The sequence below is a fragment of the Crocuta crocuta genome, unplaced genomic scaffold, assembly GCF_008692635.1.
Source record: "Crocuta crocuta isolate KB4526 unplaced genomic scaffold, BGI_CrCroc_1.0 scaffold11, whole genome shotgun sequence".
NCBI classification, from domain to species: domain Eukaryota; kingdom Metazoa; phylum Chordata; class Mammalia; order Carnivora; family Hyaenidae; genus Crocuta; species Crocuta crocuta.
In genome coordinates, this window is record NW_027528624.1 from 1,154,836 (window position 1) to 1,176,796 (window position 21,961).

The 21,961-nt window shown below is 44.2% G+C and overlaps 2 pseudogenes across 1 annotated transcript in view; one reads left to right on the top strand and one right to left on the bottom strand.

The window, feature by feature from the left end:
- The window catches only part of LOC144224200 (glyceraldehyde-3-phosphate dehydrogenase pseudogene), a 37,551-nt pseudogene that overhangs the window by 7,880 nt on the left and 7,710 nt on the right, over positions 1–21,961 (bottom strand).
- LOC144224201 (rho guanine nucleotide exchange factor TIAM2 pseudogene) overlaps positions 5,865–21,961 on the top strand; it is a 98,614-nt pseudogene continuing 82,517 nt past the window's right edge. The window contains exon 1 of the transcript XR_013332981.1: positions 5,865–5,939. The product of XR_013332981.1 is annotated as a rho guanine nucleotide exchange factor TIAM2 pseudogene (transcript). The remainder of the gene's footprint in view (positions 5,940–21,961) is intronic.

Genomic DNA, 21,961 nt, shown 5'->3' on the forward strand with positions numbered 1-21,961 from the left:
GTGGGCGGGTATAGATGTGTAGACACAGTAGCCACGTGGAGTATGTGTGGCACAAAATAGCCACATTGGTCCCTAGGTGGAGCTCCTGTGAAAATGTCCGTAACGTGATGGCATCGTTGAATCTTTTTTATGTTTATTTATTTATTTTTGAGAGTTTAGTGAGTGTGTGCAGAGTGGGGAGGGACCGGGGTAGGGGTGGGGAGAGGAGAATCCCAAGCAGGCTCCACACTCAGCACCGCCTTCAGGCTCAACCTCACCACCATAGAGACCGCAACCTGAGCCGATATGGAGAGTCTAGCGCTTCACCCCCACCGCCCGGGCACCCTGGCATTGCTGAGTCTTAGCGCGTGGATCGTGGACACCAGTCAGGAGAGGACTTAGGTAACGGTCAGGTCTTGCTACCTTCTCTTAGAGGTGGAGAAACTGAAGCCAGAGACGGCAGTTCTCAAACTTGAATTTGCCCATCCGTCTGGGAGTTAAAAGTTCACTCTAACTGCAGGTTTGAAGTGCAGATTCCTGGAGCTTACTTGGTGATTCTGGGGACCCGGGGCGCACCTTTCGAGCACATCAGGTGTTGCTGGTGGCTCTTTGTAGTTTGAGAAACCCTACCCTTTGGGTGACTGACCATTGCCCTGGTAGGACACCCAGCCTGGAGAGGAGGTGGGGGTGTGAGGGTAGGGTCCCGGCACCCTTTCCTGGGTCCTTCCCCTGCGTGGTGCTGGCCTGAAGTGTCTTGACCCAGATTGGGAGGACCTGTTACTTTGTCAGAGAGGGCCAGGACACTTGGATGTCATCCACCTATAAATGCAGTGGTTTCCCCTGCTTCTGATTGATTTATGATTTGCTGTTTGACAGGCACCATTTTTTTAAAAGAAACATTTAAAGAAAAGATTTGTTAAATGTATTAATTATAAGCATATTAAAAGTGAACACCAGGGGCACCTGATAGCTTAGTTGACAAAGCGTCTGGCTTCGGCTCAGGTCGTGATTTCCCGGTCTGTGAGTTCAAGCCCCGCGCCGGGCTCTGTGCTGACGGCTCTGATTCTGTGTCTCCCTCTCTCTCTCTGCTCCTCCCCTGCTCACACTCTGTCTCTCTCAAAAATAAATAAACATTAAAAAAACTGAACACCAGTAGAGAATATTTCAGTGTATTTAAGAACATCTATTTTGTAATAACTGTTAACAGAAAAGCATTTCTGTCTCTTCCATAAACCCTAGAACCCATTTCTATCTTTCCAAGAGACTCTAACAAGCGGCGTTTTGCTAGTTCTACTGCAGGTTTCCATGTCATCGAGATTTTATTTTTTATTTTTTTACTTAAAAAAGTTTTTTTAATGTTTATTTCTGAGAGAGAGAGAGAGAGAGAGAGACAGAGCATGAGCGGGAGAGGGTCAGAGAGAGAGGGAGACAAAGAATCCAAAGCAGGCTCCAGGCTCTGAGCTGTCGGCACAGAGCCCGACACGGGGCTCGAACTCACGAACCGTGAGATCATGACCTGAGCTGAAGTTGGACGCTTAACCGACTGAGCCACCCAGGCTCCCCAGTGTCATCGAGATTTTAAAATGATCTGTCTAAATGTCGGGGGATGTCCCCAAATCCAACCATAATGAGTCCTGCCTTGGCCATTAGTCTAAATGTGTGAGGAAATTGGGTCCAGAAGGATGGTTGATGTTGCTGGAGCCTGTGTATTTGTTGAGAATGTCATTGCAGTGTGGCATTTTCCAAAGAGCTGTCTGTCACAGACACTAAATTTTGGTGGCTTGATAAATCTTTTTTTTAAAGTGAAGATTGTTTTTTTTATTTTTTATTTTTATTTATTTCTAGGATAGAGAGAGAGAGAGACAGCATGAGCAGGGAAGGGTCAGAGAGAGAGGGAGACACAGACCCTGAAATAGGCTCCAGGCTCTGAGCTGGCAGTCAGCATAGAGCCTGACGCGGGGCTCGAACCCACGAACCGCGAGATCATGACCTGAGCGAAAGTCAGACGCTTAACCGACTAAGCCACCCAGGCGCCCCATTGATAAATCTTATTAGTTAGAAAATTGAGCAAAACTTGAATGGTGTCCACACAGTTGGCAGCCGGCACTTGGAATTTTCAGCAAATCAGTAAATGGGTAGTTCTGCAAGTGGGATGGGCTCCTACCCATTTATCGTCAACGTTAAGTCACACCTCCTGTCATTTACGTGGTGTCTAAAGGAAAATCTTCAAATATTTATAGAATGCATTAGAGATTCTTGAAGAATTTCAGTACATTTCTGTCTCTGTGTGCAGCAAACAGGACAAACTTTGAAGAATAATAGCGGTACAGACATGAGGATTTCCATTCACATACACATATTAAACATGTCCCAGATCACAAACCGCGCTCTGTTACTTTCCTTGCTGTCATGTATCCATAAGCATTTTAGAACAGAATGACCTTAGAAAGCTTGTAATTCAACCCATTTCTCAGGAGAGAAGCTTGATGTGTGGGGGAAGTGAAACGACGTGCTTTAATTCTGCATGTCAGAAGTTCGTGCAAGCAGAGCAGGGCTTAGGTTCCAGGATTCGTCAGACTTCTCTTGGCTTACCCGCCAGCACGACCTGCTGTGAGCACTCCGTCAAAGAACCAGGAAAGCTTTCAGATTTTCTGTGGGAGTGGAACCAAACCTGTGGCTTTTTGGAATCAGCAGAAGCAATAACATCTTCATTGGTGCACTTCAGGGCTTCCCCAAAGGAATGCACAGCTTGACAGAGCGAGAATGGCCCACAACTGGGGTTGATTATGTCGGTTAAAGCAGATCGCATCATCTGCGCAACGAGAAAGGGACTTTTTCCTAGCACTCTGTGCGTGGGGAATTTGAGGACCCTGTCTACACTATTCGAGCTGAAAGCATCCGGAGGACCCATCTAGTTCACCCCTTTATTTTGTGTAAGAGGAAATATGACTTTGTCTTGCCTTCATGTTTATAAATAGCTGTGACGTTTTTGTGGATGGTTTTAAAAAAGCAACGACTGATATCTTAAAGTCTATCAACGTGTGCTCCCCGTCAACAAAGTAATTACAAAGCAGTTGTCCGTGTCATTCACAATACATTTTGGTTTTGATTACTAACGTCTTCCGTTGGTTTGCCTATAATGAGTCTATAAAGATAGTTGGGGCGGGGTGGGGGACTGGCTTTCTGTGGTAAGGCAGAGGGGCCATGCTTCCAAACGGGCTCTCAGTTAAAAACACGGTTACCTGCAGCCTTGCAATGGAAGTGAATATAGTCCAAGGAAAGGAAGTTGACTCTTCAGTCAGAAATCACCCTGGAGTTGTGGTCTGAGGCCTGGTTTTCAGGTCTTGTATCTTTGCTGTTGGAGTGTTTGGCGGGTTTTTGCAGGTACATGCATACAGTGGGAGTTTGTGTGGGGTGGGGGTGGGGGGTAAGGTTGCTAAGAGATGAGGGCTTTACCTATCAAGTCTCCATTAACTGCAGTGCATCCCTTTATACTAATTAATCTGAAGTGAATAAATGAGTGGAGGCTGTGGCAACGTTAATGTTCTTGGTGAGCCAGTTACATGCTTCACGTTAGTCAGTTCAGCAAGTTAGCTCACAACTTCTCCCTCTTTCACCCCTCCCCGAAGCCTCTCCTCTTTGGTATATATGGTATTTCCTTTTCTCGATGAAAGTTCATCTACCGAGTGCTTCATAGGAACTAATTTGAAAGATTTTATTTCATCAAGGAAAAAATAAGTAGGGGTCTGAGGAGTAGGATTCTCATGCTGTTTCTTAATTTTAGATGTTCAAGCTTCATGTTGTAATTTGTCATTTGGCATTTGTGAAATTGGTTGAAATAGCCTGAACTTGAGGTACGGTTCACAGCAGCTGGTCGGTGTAGCACCTCTTGTATGTTTATTTTGCAGAAGGTCAGCAAATTCACCTGTGTAGATGATGGGTTTGTACCTCAAACCGTATAACCTCTGAGGTCTGGTGGAATTCATCACCTCAGGCTGGGGGAGAGAAATGGTTGTACTTCTACTGATTTTCAAGGATCGGAACCAGATTTTTCTAGAAGGAGCCGTCTCATAGTTTAAAAATCTTCTTGTGTTCTATCTGTCTCTTTTTGGTGTGTTCTAAGATACTCCTGATCACAGATTGAGGTACCATGACTGGTTTTCTGAAAATAAGTTTCTCAGCATTGCTCACCCCTTTTGAGGTTTAATCTCTGAAATATTAGTGAACCCTACCCTCTTGAATTATTCTTTGAAAACTTTAAAACTTGGATCCAACCCTCCTTTTTCTTATCGTGAAAAAAGAAACTCATTTGACTGCATTATAGCTGTGTTTGAATACCTCACCACGACGTCTTTTTTCAGTGGGTGAGTCTGTACTTAGGTTCAGTATTTTGGGGCAGTTATTTCTTGTGTGATTGAGTACAGATGTGGGATTAAGAAGAGGAAGAGAATAATGGCAACAACAATGGGCTTTGCTCCAGAACAGAGATCCTCAAACTTCACGGCATCAGAATCACCTGGAGGGTTTGTTAAAAAACAGATTGCTGGGCCCCACCCTCCCACAGTCTCCCTTTCCGATTAGGATCCAGGATTGGCCTGAGAATTTTCACAAGTTTCCAAGAGGTGCTGCTTCTGTTGATCCCGGCCCACATTTGGGGCAGTCCTGCCCTGGAGGGCCAGTTCTGGTCGGCACTGAAAAGGGCTGGAGATCCACTCCATGGGTACCATTCAGCTTCTCTGAGTTTCTGTTTTCCTATTTGTGAACGGTTCTATATTGGTGGTTTTCACACCTTTGAAATTAGAGGAATCTTTTGTTCCAAACTACATCTTTTGTGAAATTCCAGCATACAGAAGAGACAAACTGGAATTGTGTGAATTACAGCCAGGGCAGAGGACCAAAGGATTCAAGTACCCTTTTGTCTTACTCCCAAGGGATGGGAGTGGGGAAAGCCCCCGGGGGCCCTCCAGATAACTGAATGTAGCCCTGAATCCGGTGGAAGAGATTTTCTAAGGCCCAGGCATTGGTACCATTCTCTCTGAATCTGTATGCTCTTGATGCTTCACACTGCTACTTAAAAAGTTGAAAGAATCTGATCTGTGCTGATCTGTGCTTTAAAAGTTGAAAGAATCTGATCTGTAAGAAACCGTGTTTGGGATATATGATTAGGTAGGAAGTAAACAGGTTTGAGACTTTCCTGGTCACAGATTTACAGCTCATTTCAGGTAAAAATGGAGAAATGAGTAAGAAAGGAAGCTGAGAGGGGAAGGGAGAGGGGCCCATTTGGGTTACAGGGATATACCTTCCTGCCTTTTTTTTTTTTAGTAAGTATGTGTAATTGAATTCATATAATTTAACCTGTTCTTGTAAGTCTTCTGGCCAAGCCTGAAATTGAATTTCCTAATCTTTACTGGAATCTTTGTTGGAAAATAGATGGGAGGGAGAGCAGTAAAGAGAATGGAAGCTCTCCTAGGACACCGATGTCCAAAGAAGATGTCTGCCTCTCCTACCCTTTGTTCTTTTTGTTATCCACTTTATGGAAACCGTAAATCAGCCTAGGGTTAAATTGTGAATGAGTTTAAACTTGACTTTGGGACTCAGTGATTCTCTGCTTTGGGCTTTCGTAAACCCTCATTTTCATTCTACTTTTTCCTTATCTCACTGTCCCTATAATAAAAGGTCTACATAGACACAAAAATCCATAAATATGGAAAGATTTCTGTGGTATGTTACGTGAAGATATTCAGGTACAGAACACTGTTTGCAGTAGACAGCCTTTTGAATAAAACAGTGTTTCTGGGTTTTTTCAAACTTTTTTTTTGATTCTAAGGATAGATTTTTTTTTTTTTAAATTCCAGTGGCTTTCTGACTTTTTTTTTTTTTTGACCAGTACCCATACTGAGACATACATGAGGTGGAATAATGAATCTGGAATAGAGGATCTCCAAATCTATTGCAGTGTGGTAAGAATAACTATTTCTTGAAACTTTTAGTTCTATGTATATCGATATTTATATACGTGTGTATATGTGCACATATATATGCATTGTGTGTATCATATATAGTATTTTAGGGTTATATAAGGTATATTAGGATATACATGTATATAATATCCATTCAGAAAGAGTTTTATTATAAGGAAGTGGCTCACATGATCATGGAGGCTGATAAATCCAAAATCTTCAATGTGGACAGACAGCCCCAGGAGAGCTGATGGTGCAGATAAAATCTGATAAAGTCTTGTTCAGGCAGGGCAAGTCTTTTTCAACATTTTAAAAAAGTTTTTAGTTTAATCAGCCAGTGCTTATCACAACACACTCCTTAATCCCGATCACCTGTTCCTCCCATTCCCCCACACACTTCCCCCTCTGGTAACCATCAGTTTGTGATCTGTAAGTTAGGAGTCAGTTTCTTGGTTTGTCTGCCCCTCCCCACTCCACCTCTGCCTTTGTTCATTTGTTTTGTTCCTTAAATTCTACATAAGCATGCAATCATATGGTATTTGTCTTTCTCTGACATATTTCTCTTAGTGTTAAACTGTCTAGATCCATCCCTGTCATTGCAAATCGCAAGATTTCATTTTTTAATGGCTGCATAATATTCCATTGTATGTGTTTAGTACGTTTACTTTATCCATTCACCAATCGGTAGACACTTGGGCTGCTTACATATTTTGGCTATTGTAAATAATGCTGCTATAAACACAGGGGTGCACATGCTTTTTTGAATTAGTGTTTTTGTATTCTTTGGGTAAATACCCAGTAGTGCCCCTGCTGGATTATAGGGTAGTTTTATTTTTAGCTTTTTGAGGAACCTCCATACTGTTTTCTATGCACCTGCACCAGTTTGCATTCTCACCAATAGTGCATGAGGGTTCCTTTTTCTGTACATCCTCACCAACACCTGTTTCTTGTGCTGTTGATTTTAGCCACTGACAGGTGTGAGGGGTTATCTCATGCTTTTATTTGCATTTCCCTGATAAGTGAGGATGAACATCTTCATGTGTCTGTGTGTCTTCTTTGGAGAAATGCCTGTTCATGTCTTCTGCCCATTTTTAAATTGTATTATTTTTTTTAGGTGCTGAGTTATGTTAAGTTCTTGATACATCTTGGATACTAACCCTTTATTGACTACATCATTTGTAAATATCTTCTCCCATAACATAGGTTGCCTTTTAGTTTTGTTTGTTTCCTTTGCCTTGCAGAAGTTTTTATTTTGATGTAGTCCCCACAGTTTGTTTTTGTTTCCCTTGCCTCGGGGGACCTATCTAGAAAAAAGTTGCTCTGGCCAATGTCAAAGAAATTACTGTCTGTGCTCTTTTCTAGGATTTTTATCACTTCCTGTCTCACATGTAGGTCTTTTATCCATTTTAAAATTATTTTTGTACAAGAAAGTGGTCCCGTTTCATTCTTTTGCATGTTGCTATCCAGTTTTCCCATTACCATTTGTTGAAAAGACATTTTTCTATTGGATGTTCTTTTCTACCTCACCAGAGGTTAATTGGCCATATGACTGTGGGTTTATTTTAGGTTTTTTGTTTTGTTTTATTGATCTATGTGTCTGTTTTTGTGCCACTACCATACTGTCTTGATGACTGCAGCTTTGTAAGAAAACTTGAAGTCAGGAATTGTGATGCCAACAGCTTTGGTTTTATTTTTTAAAATTTCTTTGGCTTTTCAGGGTCTTTTGTGGTGCTGTACGTATTTTAGAATTGTTTTTTCTAGCTCTGTAAACAATGCTGTTGGTATGATAGGGATTGCATTGAATGTGTGTGATTGCTTTGGGTAGTATTGACATTTTAATGATATTTGTTCCAATCCATGTGCATGGAATCTCTTTCCATTTCTTTTGTCTTCGATTTCTTTCATGAGTGTTTTATAGATTTCAGTACAGATCTTTCTCGTCGGTGGTTAAGTTTATTCTTAGGTATTTTATTATTTTTGATGCGGTTGTAAATGGGATTGTTTTCTTAATTTCTGTTTGTGCTGCTTCATTATTGGTGTATAAAAATGCCACAGATTTATTTACATTGAATTTTCTATCTTCTGACTTTACTGAATTCATTAGTCAGTTTAGCAGCTTTTAGGTGGAGTCTTTAGGGTTTTTTATATAGAGTATTGTATCATCTGCAAATAGTGAACGTTTTATGTCTCCCTTACCTATTTGGATGCCTTTTATTTATTTATTTTTTCATGGGTTTTTTTTTTTTTTTTTTTTTTTTACAAATAGTTCTTTGTCAGATTGGTTTCCATATAACACCCAGTGCTCATCCCCACAAGTGCCCTCCTCCATGCCCATCTCCCCCCTTCCCCCCACATCCATCAGTCCTCAGTTTGTTTCTCAGCATTCAAGAGTCTCTCATGGTTTGCCTCTCTCGCTTTCCCCCACCATTTCCCCCCTTCTTCTCCCTTTTATTTAAAAAAAATTTTTTTTCTATTGGGGATTTATTCATTATTTTTTTTCTTTTTCCTTTTTTTTTCCCCTTAAATAGTTTATTGCTTGGATGCCTTTTATTTCTTTGTGTCATCTGATTGCTTGTGGCTAGGACTTCCAGTACTATGTTGAATAAACAAGGTGAGAGTGGACATCCTTTTCTTATTCGTGACCTTAGGGAAAAGCTCTCAGTCTTTCACCATTAATGTGTGTTGTGGGTTTTTCGTGTATGGCCTTTATGATGTTGAGGTATGTTCCCTCTCCTTCTAAGCCTACTTTGTTGAGGGTTTTTGTCATGAATGGATGTTGTACTTTTTCTGCATCTGTTGAAATGAGCAAATGGTTCTTATTATCATTTCTTTTATTGATACAATGTATGACCCTAATTGATTTTGCCAATATTGAACCACCTGGGCAATTCAGGAACAAATCCTACTTGATTGTGGTGAAGGATTTTTAAAACTGTATTGTTGCATTAATTTTGCTAGTATTTTGTTGAGAATTTTTGTGTTTGTGTTCATCAGAGATACTAGCCTGTAGTTCCCTTTCTTTATGGTGTCTTTATCTGGTTTTAGTATTGGGGTAATGCTGGCCTTGTGGGATGAACTTGGAAGTTTTCCTCCCTGCTGTTTTCAAGCAGGTCTTTTTATTCTAGTCAGGCCTTCAAGTGATTGGATGAGGTCTACTCACATTATGAAGGGCAACCTTTTTAACTCAGAGTTCATTGATTTAAATGCTAATCTCATCCCAGAACACCCTCTAAGTTGACAACTAAAAATAATCATCACATATAAGTATATTAAGTTATAAGGCAAAATAATGTCTCTCATATATATGTATATATATATGGATATGTTTATATAAAGGGTTATATATGGGTGTATATATATAGGGTTATGTCTGGATGTATAATTACTACAGGGTATATACACACATCCACATAGAGGTATACATACATATGTTTGTGTGTATATATGAATGAATGATATAGACAGGTAGACACCATGGAATATCTCTGAAGGATTCACAGAACATGTCAGAGCCTTAAAGCAGAGGGTCTCTGTCTGGGAATAGGGTTCTTCTTAATTACTTAAGTGCGTTTCTAAAATATGTATGTCTGCGTCAGGCCTTCCTTACGCTTTCGTGCCTTTCCTTCAAGAATGACTTTTAACATGAGGGGACGGGATAGAAATCAGCAGAGTATTTTCTGGGAAAAGGTTGGCAGGGCTGAAGTGAAGACTGGACAGCGACCCTGAGGATGGGTTTGAGGCATCACCCAGCGGGCGGGTTTGACGGGCTCTTGGGGACAAAGGGCCTTGCTGAGGTCCCTGGGAGTTCATGGCGCTCCCGTCGTGGGTACAGTACCTGAGGCTTCTGGAAGCCAACAGACACTCGTGTTTGCTTGTTCTTAACTATGTGGAAACCAGAGCCACCTTACCTACCTCTGCGCGTTACCCGGTGCTAACGTTCGTGCTGACTGACTGATGTGGTAATAATGCCTGTGGTTCGTAGCAACCTGTCCCGTGTACTCGTGGGATTCCCATGACCATCTTCAAAGTTTTACCATGGTAGAATCACAACAGATCCTTTAAAATGTTATGGACCGGGGCACCTGGGTGGCTTAGTCGGTTAGGCGTCTGACTTCGACTCAGGTCATGATCTCGCGGTTCGTGGGTTTGAGCCCCGCATCGAGTTCTGTGCTGGCAGCCCGGAGCCTGTTTCAGATTCTGTGTCTCCCTCTCTCTCTGCCCCTCCACAGCTCATGCTCACTTTCTCTCTGTCTCAAAAGTAAATAAACTATACAAACAAACAAAAAACAAAAAACCCGTTATGGATCTACCCTCTGAATCACAGGTTATCAGTTTTATTTTAGTTTGTTTCCCTAGAGGTGAGGGGCTTAGGGCACGTGGGAACTATTGCTGTGTATCTATACATAAATCAATAGGCTGCTCATTTTCTCAAGCCTGGGAAGTAGGTCAAAACAAAACAAAAAACTTAAGAGCAATTCCTTTCAGGCCTTATTAATGTTGGGTGAGCACTTGATGACATGGAGTGATGTTAAAAAAAAAAAAGATTCCTTAGATAGGTGAGGTGGCCACTCAATTTGCAAGAAGTAATTTTCATTTTAAGGGGTGGGGACGTTGTTTCGGAATTGACATTCGTTAGGAAACTTTGGGGTGGCTATTTAGTTTGTGTTTGATCATTTAAATTAGAAGCGCTCTCCCCCTTGGACTTGACCATATGCTGCTATTTCCCGAGTGTCTCAACCTATCATTCAAATGAGCTCGATTGAGATTGTGTGGCTTCTCAGATTTTTCTTATCCCATGAAGATAATCGGGTATGAAATATTTTGAACAACACAGTCACTGCAGCCAGTCTCCGTGCTGAACCGTGAAATGGTTTGCCTCCGTGCACACACTGCTTCCTTCAGTCCTGTTGATCTGTTTCTCTCCCAGAGGTGTGTCTGACAGTGACCTCGTGACTAGTATATAATTTAAACAAGTACGAAGCATCGTTTTAGTTCCTCTTGGATTGTGATCAATTTTTATACCTTATCTGCCTCTCAGCAATCCATTTAATTACAGCTATTTTGGTATTTGGCCAAGTCACTAAAACCAGTGAACTCTCCCTGAAGAGACCATAAACTTTTGATGGGCATACTAGTAAAAATGGAATGCGTCTGCAAACAAACACTTTTTCAGGATTGTTCTTGTAAATGCGTTGAGAAGTTGGCAGCCTTTTGATACTTCTGGAGGGATTCTGGTGGGTACCAAATGGTGCTCTGCTACTGTCGGCTTGGGAAAAGTTAGCAAGAGGCTCAGCTTTTCTGGACGTGTGCTTTGGCTTTCTGAGATAGCTTCCATGCAGGAAGAACCTTCTTTTTAAAACCAAATGTAGGCTCTGGCCTTTCTCCAAGAGAAGTGGTATAAATATATCAAAGCTGATACTGTGCTGAATTTCTTTATAGAAAGAAAAAAGGGAGTGGTTAATAAATAACATGTAATGTTTGAGTAGAGCTCAAAGTCAAAGAGAACATCTTCTGTTCTGGCCAGTTCATTGCAAACCTTTTATGTCCCAGGTCCTGATTTCTTCTACCCCCTCCCTCCATTGTTCTGTTCCATTTTATACTGTATATCTCTTCACATTACTCATTTTTTTTTTCTATGAGAGTTTACTGAGACAAAAGGAACTCACAGAGTAGGAAGAGAAAGATAATCCTTACATATTTGGATTTATCTTCCTTTTGAGCATTTTTTTAAAAAGTTTATTAAAATTTTTTTTAATGTTTTATTTATTTCTGAGAGACAGAGAGAGAAATAGTGTGAGCAGGGGAGGGTCAGAGAGAGAGGGAGACACAAAATCTGAAGCAGGCTCCAGGCTCTGAGCTGTCAGCACAGAGCCCGACGCGGTGCTCGAGCCCATGAACCGTGAGATCATGAGCTGAGCCGAAGTCGGACGCTTAACCAACTGAGCCACCCAGGCGCCCCAAAAGTTTATTTTATTTTGAGAGCGAGTGAGTGAGGGAAAGGCACAGAGAGAGGGAGAGTGAGAATCCCAAGCCTCCTGCACTGTCTGTGCAGAGCCCAATGTGAGGCTTGAACTCACGAATGGTGAGATTGAGACCTGAGCTGAAATCAAGAGTCAGACACTTAACCAACTGAGCCACCCAGGCGCCCCCCCTTTTGAGCTTTTGACTGAATGTAGTTTTATAAAAACCCATATTTTTTTCTACCTCTGTGCTGAGTGGGTGGGTGGGGTTGTTAGAAACAAAAACAAACCCACCAACTAAACCCTTTTAGGTCCTGATTCTGTAATATAGGATGATATTTTATAGAATTAAGCACAGGACAGTTTGTGATGCTACTACAGAAATATCTCCTATACACCCGTACCCACCCACCCTGCCTTAAAATCGTTCCCTGCAGAATTCGGAGCCCTTGAACTATTTGAATCCTAAAATGCCAGGAGAGACCTTAGAGTCATTCCAGACTCCCTTCCGAGGACAGAGGCGAGAGAAATTACTTGCCTAGCCACTCCTCCCTGGTAAGTGTGGGCATCACACCGGGGCTTCTGAGTTTGCTCCCTCCTTCCTCGCTGCTCACCCCTTGGGGGGGTGGTGGAGGCCCCAGGCTTTCTCAGGCATAAGAAGGTTCTCGTGGCCCCTGTAGTGGAGCTGGGGTTTGGGGCCAGCTGTGCCATGGAAGGGGCGTGTGCCGTAGGTGATCTGGAAAGGTAGTATCAAATACCTCTCTGTTACGAGTTTGATATTCTATAAATCCCCACACCCGTTTGGTACTCTGTCAGTCCCGCATATTTGGCAGAGAATTTTGTCCCTATTGCTTTGAGATTTTGCTTTAAGGAGCAGCACCTTGGAACTGGCGTGCTGTGAACAGTTGAGCAGCTGCAGGAAGAGGGGAGAGGCACTGTTAGTGACTCACTGGATCTCTCTTTGGCATCAGGCACTGTGCTAGGTACTCTCACACGGCTTTGGACTGAGTGCTCCCCGCTGCTACGTGAAAAGGACTTTGAAAATTCGTATTGTAGCAGAGGATATGGTGAGGCATGTAGCCGGGGCTGGATCTGACTTCATATCCTTCCTCCTGGCTCTCTCTGGCGAGGGGGCGGGGCAGTGTGTGTGTGTGTGTGTGTGTGTGTGTGTGTGTGTGTGTGTGTTACAAGCCAGATGGAATTCTGAAGAGCCGCTCAGCTCTGACAGCTGTTTAAATTATCTGTGACGCCGCATCCCACCACGAGTGGGTGATGGATTGGTGACAGTTCCCATCAGAAGACGCCGGAGCCCTGGTTGGGGGAGCAGTGCTGTGCTCGCAGCCTTTCCAAAGTGTGAAGTGCGATTGGAACTTGGATTCTGATCATCACTGCTAGGCTAGAAAACATTTAAGAAACTGTTAGATGGGCTTAAAAAAAAAACTTAGGTGGAACAGATCACTTTTCTGTTTGCTTTGACCAAAAAATGTAGGGATCTTTTCCACACACCAGAGTTCAAGAAATCTCTTTTGACTTATCTCGGGCTGTTCATATTCACTTTCCATTTGCATTCACTTTCTGCCCTTGAAAATCTATTTCTTTATCCCTTATCTCCCTTCCTAGTGCAGGTTTCCTCTCTCTCGCTGGCGCAGGTCGTCTTTAAGGTCCCTGAGTGTATCTCTTGTTTATTGCCCTTCCTCAATTACTCAGGACAAAGTTTAACTCGGGCATCAAGTAAGTGCTTATTAAGTCATCGTCACTATTTTTCAGATGACTCGGGTAGAGATGAATTATCATGCCAATTTGTCTCTGCAAGTCGTATTTAGTTTAGTAAGCTTTGATTAGTTCATCCTAGTGATTTTTTTTTTTCCCTATTATAACATGACTGGGGTCTTCTGCTGAGTTTGAATGCCAGCCGGTTCTGAATGTCTGATTCTTGAAACTCTGTCAGGAGACAGAGGTGACTGTGAAACTCTTCTCTGCTGTGTGTTTAAACGTAGGAAGGATGCTTTAGAGTAGGGTGGTTTTTCTCTTCTTTCATCCTCAGTGTTGGCTGGGTCATTTGGGAGGACACACATATGCCTGCCTGTAGCTTCTTGTCGGTTAAAGTTCTGTGATTCATGTACTTACCCAGTTTCTTTTATCTACTGCCTTTCCTCTTTAAAGCTAAGAAAGAGACATTTCCTTGGCGGGGCCAGAGTGGCAGAGGGAATTCTAGTAAGTATCCATTTACCTTCTCTGTTCCTTGTCACGGGTTTCTCTCCTGTCAGAAGAGATTCTCCTCGTGGCCATGGCCGCCAGACACGCTTCTGTGGAGTTTGGAGCCGGAGGGCGGTGTCCATCGAGAGACCGGGGAGGAGATGGGAACAGAGCCTGGAAGGTCTTCGAAGGGCCGTGCGGGTGTTTGGGCTCAACTTCAGCTGCACGTGGGCAGGCGTTGGAGGGTCTCACTGACAGGTCGGGGTACCTGCTGGGGACGGGGGTGTGAGCGGGCTGTCGCAGGAGTCCTGGAGGTCCGGGAGGGACCTGCATCTGATGGAGGAGAGAGGGGATGCAGAACTGCCTGGATGTGGGCAGAGCGTAGGGACCCTGTGGGTTCAAGCCTGGGGGTGCGCCCTGCAGACGGCACTAGAGTGGCGTGGGGACAGGGGGACAGATTTGGAGCGAGCCCAGGAGAATTTGGGTGTGCGCCTACTGAGGTCCCTGCAGCGTCTATGAGAAATGTCCCGCGACCAGTTAGAAGCCTGGAGCTCAAGAGCGAGGCCTTGGCCGGATGTGCACATTTGGCTTCAGCCCCTAGAAATGAGGACTAAAAACCCTGTGGAGGAATGGTCTTGTCAAAGGAGAGCACGTGAAGGGAGGAGAATGGGACGGGACACAACATTGTTTCCTGCTTAATTTTTGGAGACAAAATCAGACTAGGAGACCAAGGACGTGGCTCTGAAAAGGCTGAATGCCGTGGAGGTGCGGGGCTCTCAACCTTGCTCATCACATTGTCAGACTGGAGCACATGTCGTGGGTGACAGTATCTCCTGCTGCCGGGAGTGCTGGGAAGAGGCAGTCTCCCAGCATTGCCGGTGGGAACAGCCACTGCGGAAAGGGTTCTGCCAGAGTCCATTAACATTTAGAATGCACATGGCCTTTGACCCAGCGGTTCCTCTCCTGGGACTTTATCCCACAGAAATAAAAGCAGCCCTATGTCATTTGTTTGTACAAGAGTATTTATTGCAGCATTGTTTGTAGTGGCAAAGGCCTGGAAAGTGAGTGGATGCTTTCAGCAGGGGGATGGTCGGATAAAATGCGGCACATCCGTGCCTTGGGTTTGCATACCGCCCGACCTGGAAGGGTTCCCGTGAGAAATGAAGAGGCAAAGAACCACCTAAAATATGACCTCGTTTCTGTGGACTGTAAGATCATAAAAGGCAATCTCGTGTGTGTGTTAATACTGCTTGGAAGGAGAGAGGTTGGCACTGTGGGAGGAGGTAGGTGGGAGATAAGAAAAAAAAAAAAGACTGCCTGCGGAATGTCTCAGATGAAGCACCAAGGAAGAGGGTGTGTGTGTGTGTGTGTGTACACATGGTGGAAGGGTCCTACTGGGGAGTGTCTCAGTGTGGACATGTAGCGTTGCTGGTTTTTTACTTTTTTTCCTCCTGGCTTTTCTGTGTTCAGAGAGAGGCCACTGGAAGTGGAGTTTAGAAATCACTGGAAACTTTCCCAAGAGCACTTGGGAATGGACGTCCCAGTTGTCACGGTCAGGAATAGAGACAGCATAGAGACAGTTGAAACCTAAGTAAAAAAAAAGTAGAAGAAAGTAGAGATTTTGAGGGAGTGTCTTTGGCGGCAAAAGAGAGAAACAAAGAGGTGACTTGAGGGGGCAGGACAGAGGCAAGGCTTGTTCGGTGCAGGGTTCAAAGGCAAGTTCTGGAAGCACAGAAGGAAATGGGCGTGTTGGACGCTGAGTTGCAGATGCCCTGAGGGTGGGCTGGACACGTGGCTCATCGCTGTGGGAGCCCAGGCAGGGGGCCTGGGAGGTGACAACCTCCTNAAAGATTTTGAGGTTTGGAGGATGGGAGTTGAGGGAATGGGGTCTTAAAGAACACGGGAGGCAGGATTCTCGGCTGACTGTTAGGGCCCTCGGGTGGCCGGAGGTGCTGGGGTAGCTGCGACACGTTTGGAAGAGCCTCTGTGGCGGATGGTGGAGACTTGGGAACACGTGAGGAAAAAGTAGGCAGTTGCAGAGGGTGAAGTTAGAGCTGGAGGGCCTGGTGCCCCCCTCCCAATTCAGTGACCCTTGTAGGCAAACTGGGGTGGGGGACTGGAAAGATGGGAACTCAGAATTTAGTTCCAGCAAGGGCGAATACAGCTTGTTCAAGTTGTTCAAGAAAATGGAGGGAGCAAGGAGCTTCAGGTTGGTAATGACATCATTGTGGAGATGGCTGCGAATACATAGTGTCCAACTGATAGAGGGAGACAAGGCAGGTCGGAGGGCCCCTCAGAGGGACCGAGGGGGCCAGGACCCATTGAGGGTGATGGATGGGCTGATGGGATGGAATCCAGAGAGTCCCTGGGGGTCTGATGTCTTGGGGTTAGAGCAGTAGCTGTGTCATTGTTTGATACTTCATGTCATCTGCCCTAGACCATTACTGGCATCCTTTTGTCCAAATTCAGCTTAAATTTAAGCTTGCTCTTCACGATTTCTCATCAAGTCATTGCTTTGGCTTAATTGGTTTAGTTACTGCCCTTCAACAACAACACTCCCTCCACCCCCTGTCTTCCTTGGTTTGCCTCTAGATCTGTGTGTCCATATGGGTAGCCACTAGCCACATGTGCCTGTTGAGCACTTGAGATGTGACCAGTGCCACGAAGGTGTGTGGTAAGTGCAAGGCACATGCTGGGTTTTGAAAACATAGCATGAAAAAATAGATGTAAACTACATCATGAATCAATGTTTACATGTTAAAATGAGGATACTTTGGATGCATCGGGTTAAAGAATATCAAAATTAACCTCACCGGGTTCTTTGTATTTGTTTTTTAATTTATTTTTTAAAAGACTTTATTTTCAAGTAATCTGCACCAGACATGGGACTCGAACTCACAACCCCAGATCAAGAGTCGCATGCCCTACCCCCTGAGCCAGCCAGGCGCCTGGTCTTTTTAGCTCTTTAAATACAGTTACTAGAAAATTCAAATTATGTGGCTCCCATTTTCTTTCAGCTGGGTAGCACTGCTCTCGACCTTCTCTGGTGGAGTTTCTTTCTGGGGGATGCCTTTCCAGTTTCTGGCCACCTAGCCATATCTTACCCATGTTTCAGGGGCAGCAGTAGCCTCTCTTCTGCCTGTGACACTTAACTGTCTTGTTGCTCACCACTTATTCTTAGCTCCTGCTGGGAATGTTAGAGGTCTCTGTTTTGTATTTATATTCGAAATCTGCTTGCATCCATGTCTTATCTCCCTTGCCAGAATCCAAGATTAGCATTGCTTTTACTAGATTGTAATCTTCTTGCTGCTTGCATCCATGTCTTATCTCCCTTGCCAGAATCCAAGATTGGCATTGCTTTTACTAGATTGTAATCTTCTTGAAAGCAGGACTGATAAAATATGTGTAGTTTTTTCTTAGCTTCTGGTAACATTCCTAGTACTGGGTTCAGTCCTTAAGAGGAGCTCAAAAGTTTTTGAATGAATAAATAATGTATTTGCATTCCCGCTGGTCTTAACCAAATGAACTTTAAAATCCAAATCTGGGGGTGCCTGGGTGACTCAGTAGGTTAAGTGTCAGACTTCAGCTTAGGTCATGATCTCATGGTTTGTGAGTTCAAGCTTCGGGTCCGGCTCGGTGCTGACAGCTCAGAGCCTGGAGGAGGCTTCAGGTTCTGTGTCTCCCTCTCTGTCTGCCCCTCCCCGACTTGTACTTTGTCTCTCTCAAAAATATTAAAATTAAAAAAAAAAATCCAAATCTTTAATATTATAATGCGACCTGTGTGTTTTATTTCTTAGACATCAGTGAATTGTAGGGCAGGTAGAGTATTTGAAATCGGACTGGTCTGGCCTTGAATCTAGAAAGATCATTTTTTGCTTTGTGACCTCGGGCCAGTTAGTTGATTCGTCGCACCTTAGTGTCCTTGTTTGTAATTGAGATACTGACAGTTCCTTGAGGATGAGCCTTAGTACTGTGCTCCGTAAATGTTCACTCATTGCCAAGTCCCTTTTAGAACCGGGAAAGGTCAGTGTGAATGTTGATGCTGTGAGTGGACGGTGAACTTGCACGGAACTCTGGCCGCTTGCTGCTGGAAGACTTCTGGTGGCCCCAGGCATCCTGGCCCTTGGTTGTGTTCTGCTCCTATCTTCGTTTGGTAGCTTTGTGATGATGCTAAATAGCAACAGTGTTTGCCACGGTCTATTTTTTAATTATTTAATTTTAGAGAGCGAGCGTGTGAAGGGGAGGGATACAGAGACGGGGAGAGAGAGAATCTTAAGCAGGCTCCCTGCTTGGTGTGGAGCCCAGCTTGGGACTCGCTCCCACGACCCTGGGATTATGACCTGAGCTGAAATCAAGGATGGTCAACTGACTGAGCTACCCAGGTGCTCCATGCCACTCTGTAGTAGTTAATTACTAATTAATAGTTCCCTCATTTCTACTAGAGGAGCCCTTGAAGAAACACATGTTACTAGCATCCATATTAGTAGGCAATTAATAAATATCTGCTGATTGAATAATGAATGGAAGCTGTAAGGGAACACATGTCCAGAGGACATTTTTAAAGAAAGATTAAGTTCTCATAAATGATTCCTTGAATGAATGGTAAAAAGAAATATGAAATGAAATTTAAAATTAGATACGTGAAGTTAAAGGAACGAATGAGGAGATGACATTTGTTCATGGAGAGAAGGTTGAGCATGGTGGCGGTGGATTGCCACGGACATTGCGGCGGGACCCCAGGGCTACCTTTCTCCCCAAATACGCTCTTCTGTGGTGCATTGGAAAGAGTCGGGACTGGTTGACCTGACATCTAGCCCAGGAGCCTACGTGGCCAGTTGTGGCATCTTTGGGAAGTTACTGAATCTTTCTTGGCCTCTGCTTCCTCATTTGCAGGGCAAGGGGGCAGATCAGGAAAGGCAGCACAGTGGTGGGGTGTGGCTGGGGAGTCAGGTTGCTTCTCCATCCGGCTTTCCCACGTCCCAGCTCTGCAGCTGGGTCCATGTTCCTCCACTTCTTTGACACTTCCCAAGAGTGGAAATGAGAGGGGGTCCCCTGTTCCTGACAGAGGAGCTCCTAAAGACTGTGGAAATCATCTGCAGACCTGTGGGGGACGGAACGTCTGCTGACTTGAAGAATGAAAGGGGTAACTATCAGGGAAACTTCTGAAAATTAATTTAGTTTAGTTTTTAAAGTAAGCTCCATGCCCAGCACGAGCCCAGCATGGGGCTTGAACTCACAGCTCTGAGGTCGAGACCTGAGCTGACTCCTAGAGTTAGATGTTTGACCAACTGAGCCACCCAGGTGCCCCGAAAATATTTTTATTTTAAAATCAGGTGTCTTGAGGTATTATTTGTGTGGCGTAAACATCATCTTTTATTTAAGGTAAAAAATTTTAATGGTGGTAAAATACACATAACAAAATTTCCTATTTTAGTCATTGAGTGTGCAGTTCAGTGACACTAAGCACATTCACGTTGTGCAGCCATCGCCACCATTCGTCTCCAGAACACATTTCATTTTATTTTATCTTTAAATTTTAAAAAATGTTTATTGTTGAGAGAGAGACGGTGTGAACAGAGGAGGGAGAGAGAGGGAGGGAGACACAGAATCCAAAGCAGGTTCCAGGCTTTGGGCTATCTGCACAGAACCCGGCATGGGGCTCGAGCCCATGAACTGTGAGATCATGACTTGAGCCGAAGTCAGATGCTTAACCCAGTGAGCCACCCAGGCGCCCCGAATGTATTTCATTTTATGCTCCCCGTCAGGGAATCGAATCCCAGTCTCCTGCGTATTTCACTTTAAACTGAAACTCTGTACCCATTAGATGATAACTCTCCATTTCTCTTCTCCCCTAGCCCCTGGCATCCACCTTTTTACTTTCTGTCTCTGAGTCTCATGGCTCTAGACACCTCATGTAAGTGGAATCATACAGTTTTTGGCCTTTAGTGGCTTGTTCCTTTCACATAGCATAATGTCCTCAAGATTCGTCTGTGCTGTATTACATGGGGCAGAGTTTTCTTCCTTTTAGGGCTGGATAACCTTCCTTTGTACAGATCTACCACATCTGGTTTATCCATTCATCTATCCACGGACACCTGGAGTTTTCTGCCTTTTGGCTCTTGAGATAATAGTGCTGTGAACACGAGCGTACATATGTCTTCAAGATACTGTTTTAGTTCTTCTGGGTGTATACTCAGAAGGGGAACTGCTGCACCATATGGTAGTTCTATTTTGAATCTTTTGAGGAATTGCCATGTTGTTTTCCACAATGACCACATCATTTTACCCTTCCACGGACAGTGCACAAGCGTTCCAGTTTCCTTACAGCCTCACCAACACTTCATATTTTCTGTTTTTTAATAGTAGCTATCCTAATAGATGTGAGGTGGCGTAACCAGACTTTATTATTTTTTTAAAAATATTTAGTGGTATTTTTGGTTGTTTGTTTATTTTTGAGAGAGAGAGGTCATTCATGCATGCGGCAGAGGGAGAGAGAGAATCCCAAGCAGGCTCACCGCTGTCTGAACAAAGCCTGAGAAGGGGTTCAAACCCACAAACCGTGAGATCGTGACCTGAGCTGAAATCAAGAGTTGGATGCTCAACTGACTGAGCCACCCAGGCGCTCTGAACCAGACTTCAAACAATAAAAATCTATGGGACCTAAGAAGTATTCTTTGATATCACCCATTCAGTTAACCTCATAAATAATGAAACAGTTCCTGCTAGGTTAAGTGGCTTGACCATATATCTTGTTGTAGAACTTTGCTGGTTGAAGATAGGACTGAAATTCAATTCTCTCCACTCTCATTGTTGCATGAATGATGCAGTCCGGTCACTCCTTTATTCCCTCAGCCAGCACACAACACACACGCCGGTACTGTATGAGGTTCAGGAGTTGATAAAGAAGGTTCGGATAAAGACCCATCCCTTCCAACCTACCCCCACCCCCATCTCTGGTGCTGCTTCCCCGAAAGCTGCTCAGTACCGTCTAGCCCTCAGTTTAATGATCAGCTATTAGAGCCGACAGAATCCACTTGGGAGCTCCTGCTTTTACTCCCTTCCCTGTTGTATTACCAGTTTAGGAAAATGACCTCACTGGTCTCCCTGTAGCTCTCGGAACTTGCTAATTTTCCACCAAATCACCCGAGAAGTAGATGAGACGAAGGGGAAAGGTATAGATACGGTGAGCACTCGAGCAGCAGCGTAGAAGCCTTGCCCTATTGAAAGGTGATGAAACAGCGTCGGGCGTGCTGTGTGGACCGTGTGCCTGTCTAGACCTTGAAGGGCTGCTTTACATCATCGCTGATGTATTTAACGCTAACGAGAGGCTCATAAACAGCCAGGACGCCTGAGCTCTGTTAGCACAGCTCCCACCTCGGGGTGGAGGGGGGTGGGTGTTGCTCGGGGCCTTGCTGGAGCCGTCGAGCCGCTGTTCTTATCCGATCCTCGAGTTACGAGAAGTGAAGGCTCACTGAAGTTGGAGTGTGGTTCCCGCTTCCATGCGGGCCCCTGTCGCCCAGTGTTGGGGCTAATGATGGCTTTTAGGAAAGCCTTATTACCGGGCTTGCCAGTGTTGCGTTCCGGGTCTGGTTTGGGCTTTGCGGCCGTGGACGTGTGTACGGTGAATTCGCTTTCATGTCCATCTTAGGCTTCCTTGTTTCTGGCTTCTGTTTTGAAGAAGTGGTTTTTCAAACCAGGGCATTGAGAGAGGAGGAGGAGCCTGATTCTGTTCTGGTTTTTGTTTCCCCTGGCAGATGATTTCACTTCATCTTGAAATCTGTAGTCCTTTCCTCCTTGTTTGAGGTGTCTACATTTGACTCAGAATTAACTTCCAGCCACTTCAGGAAATGGACAAGGGAGGAAAGT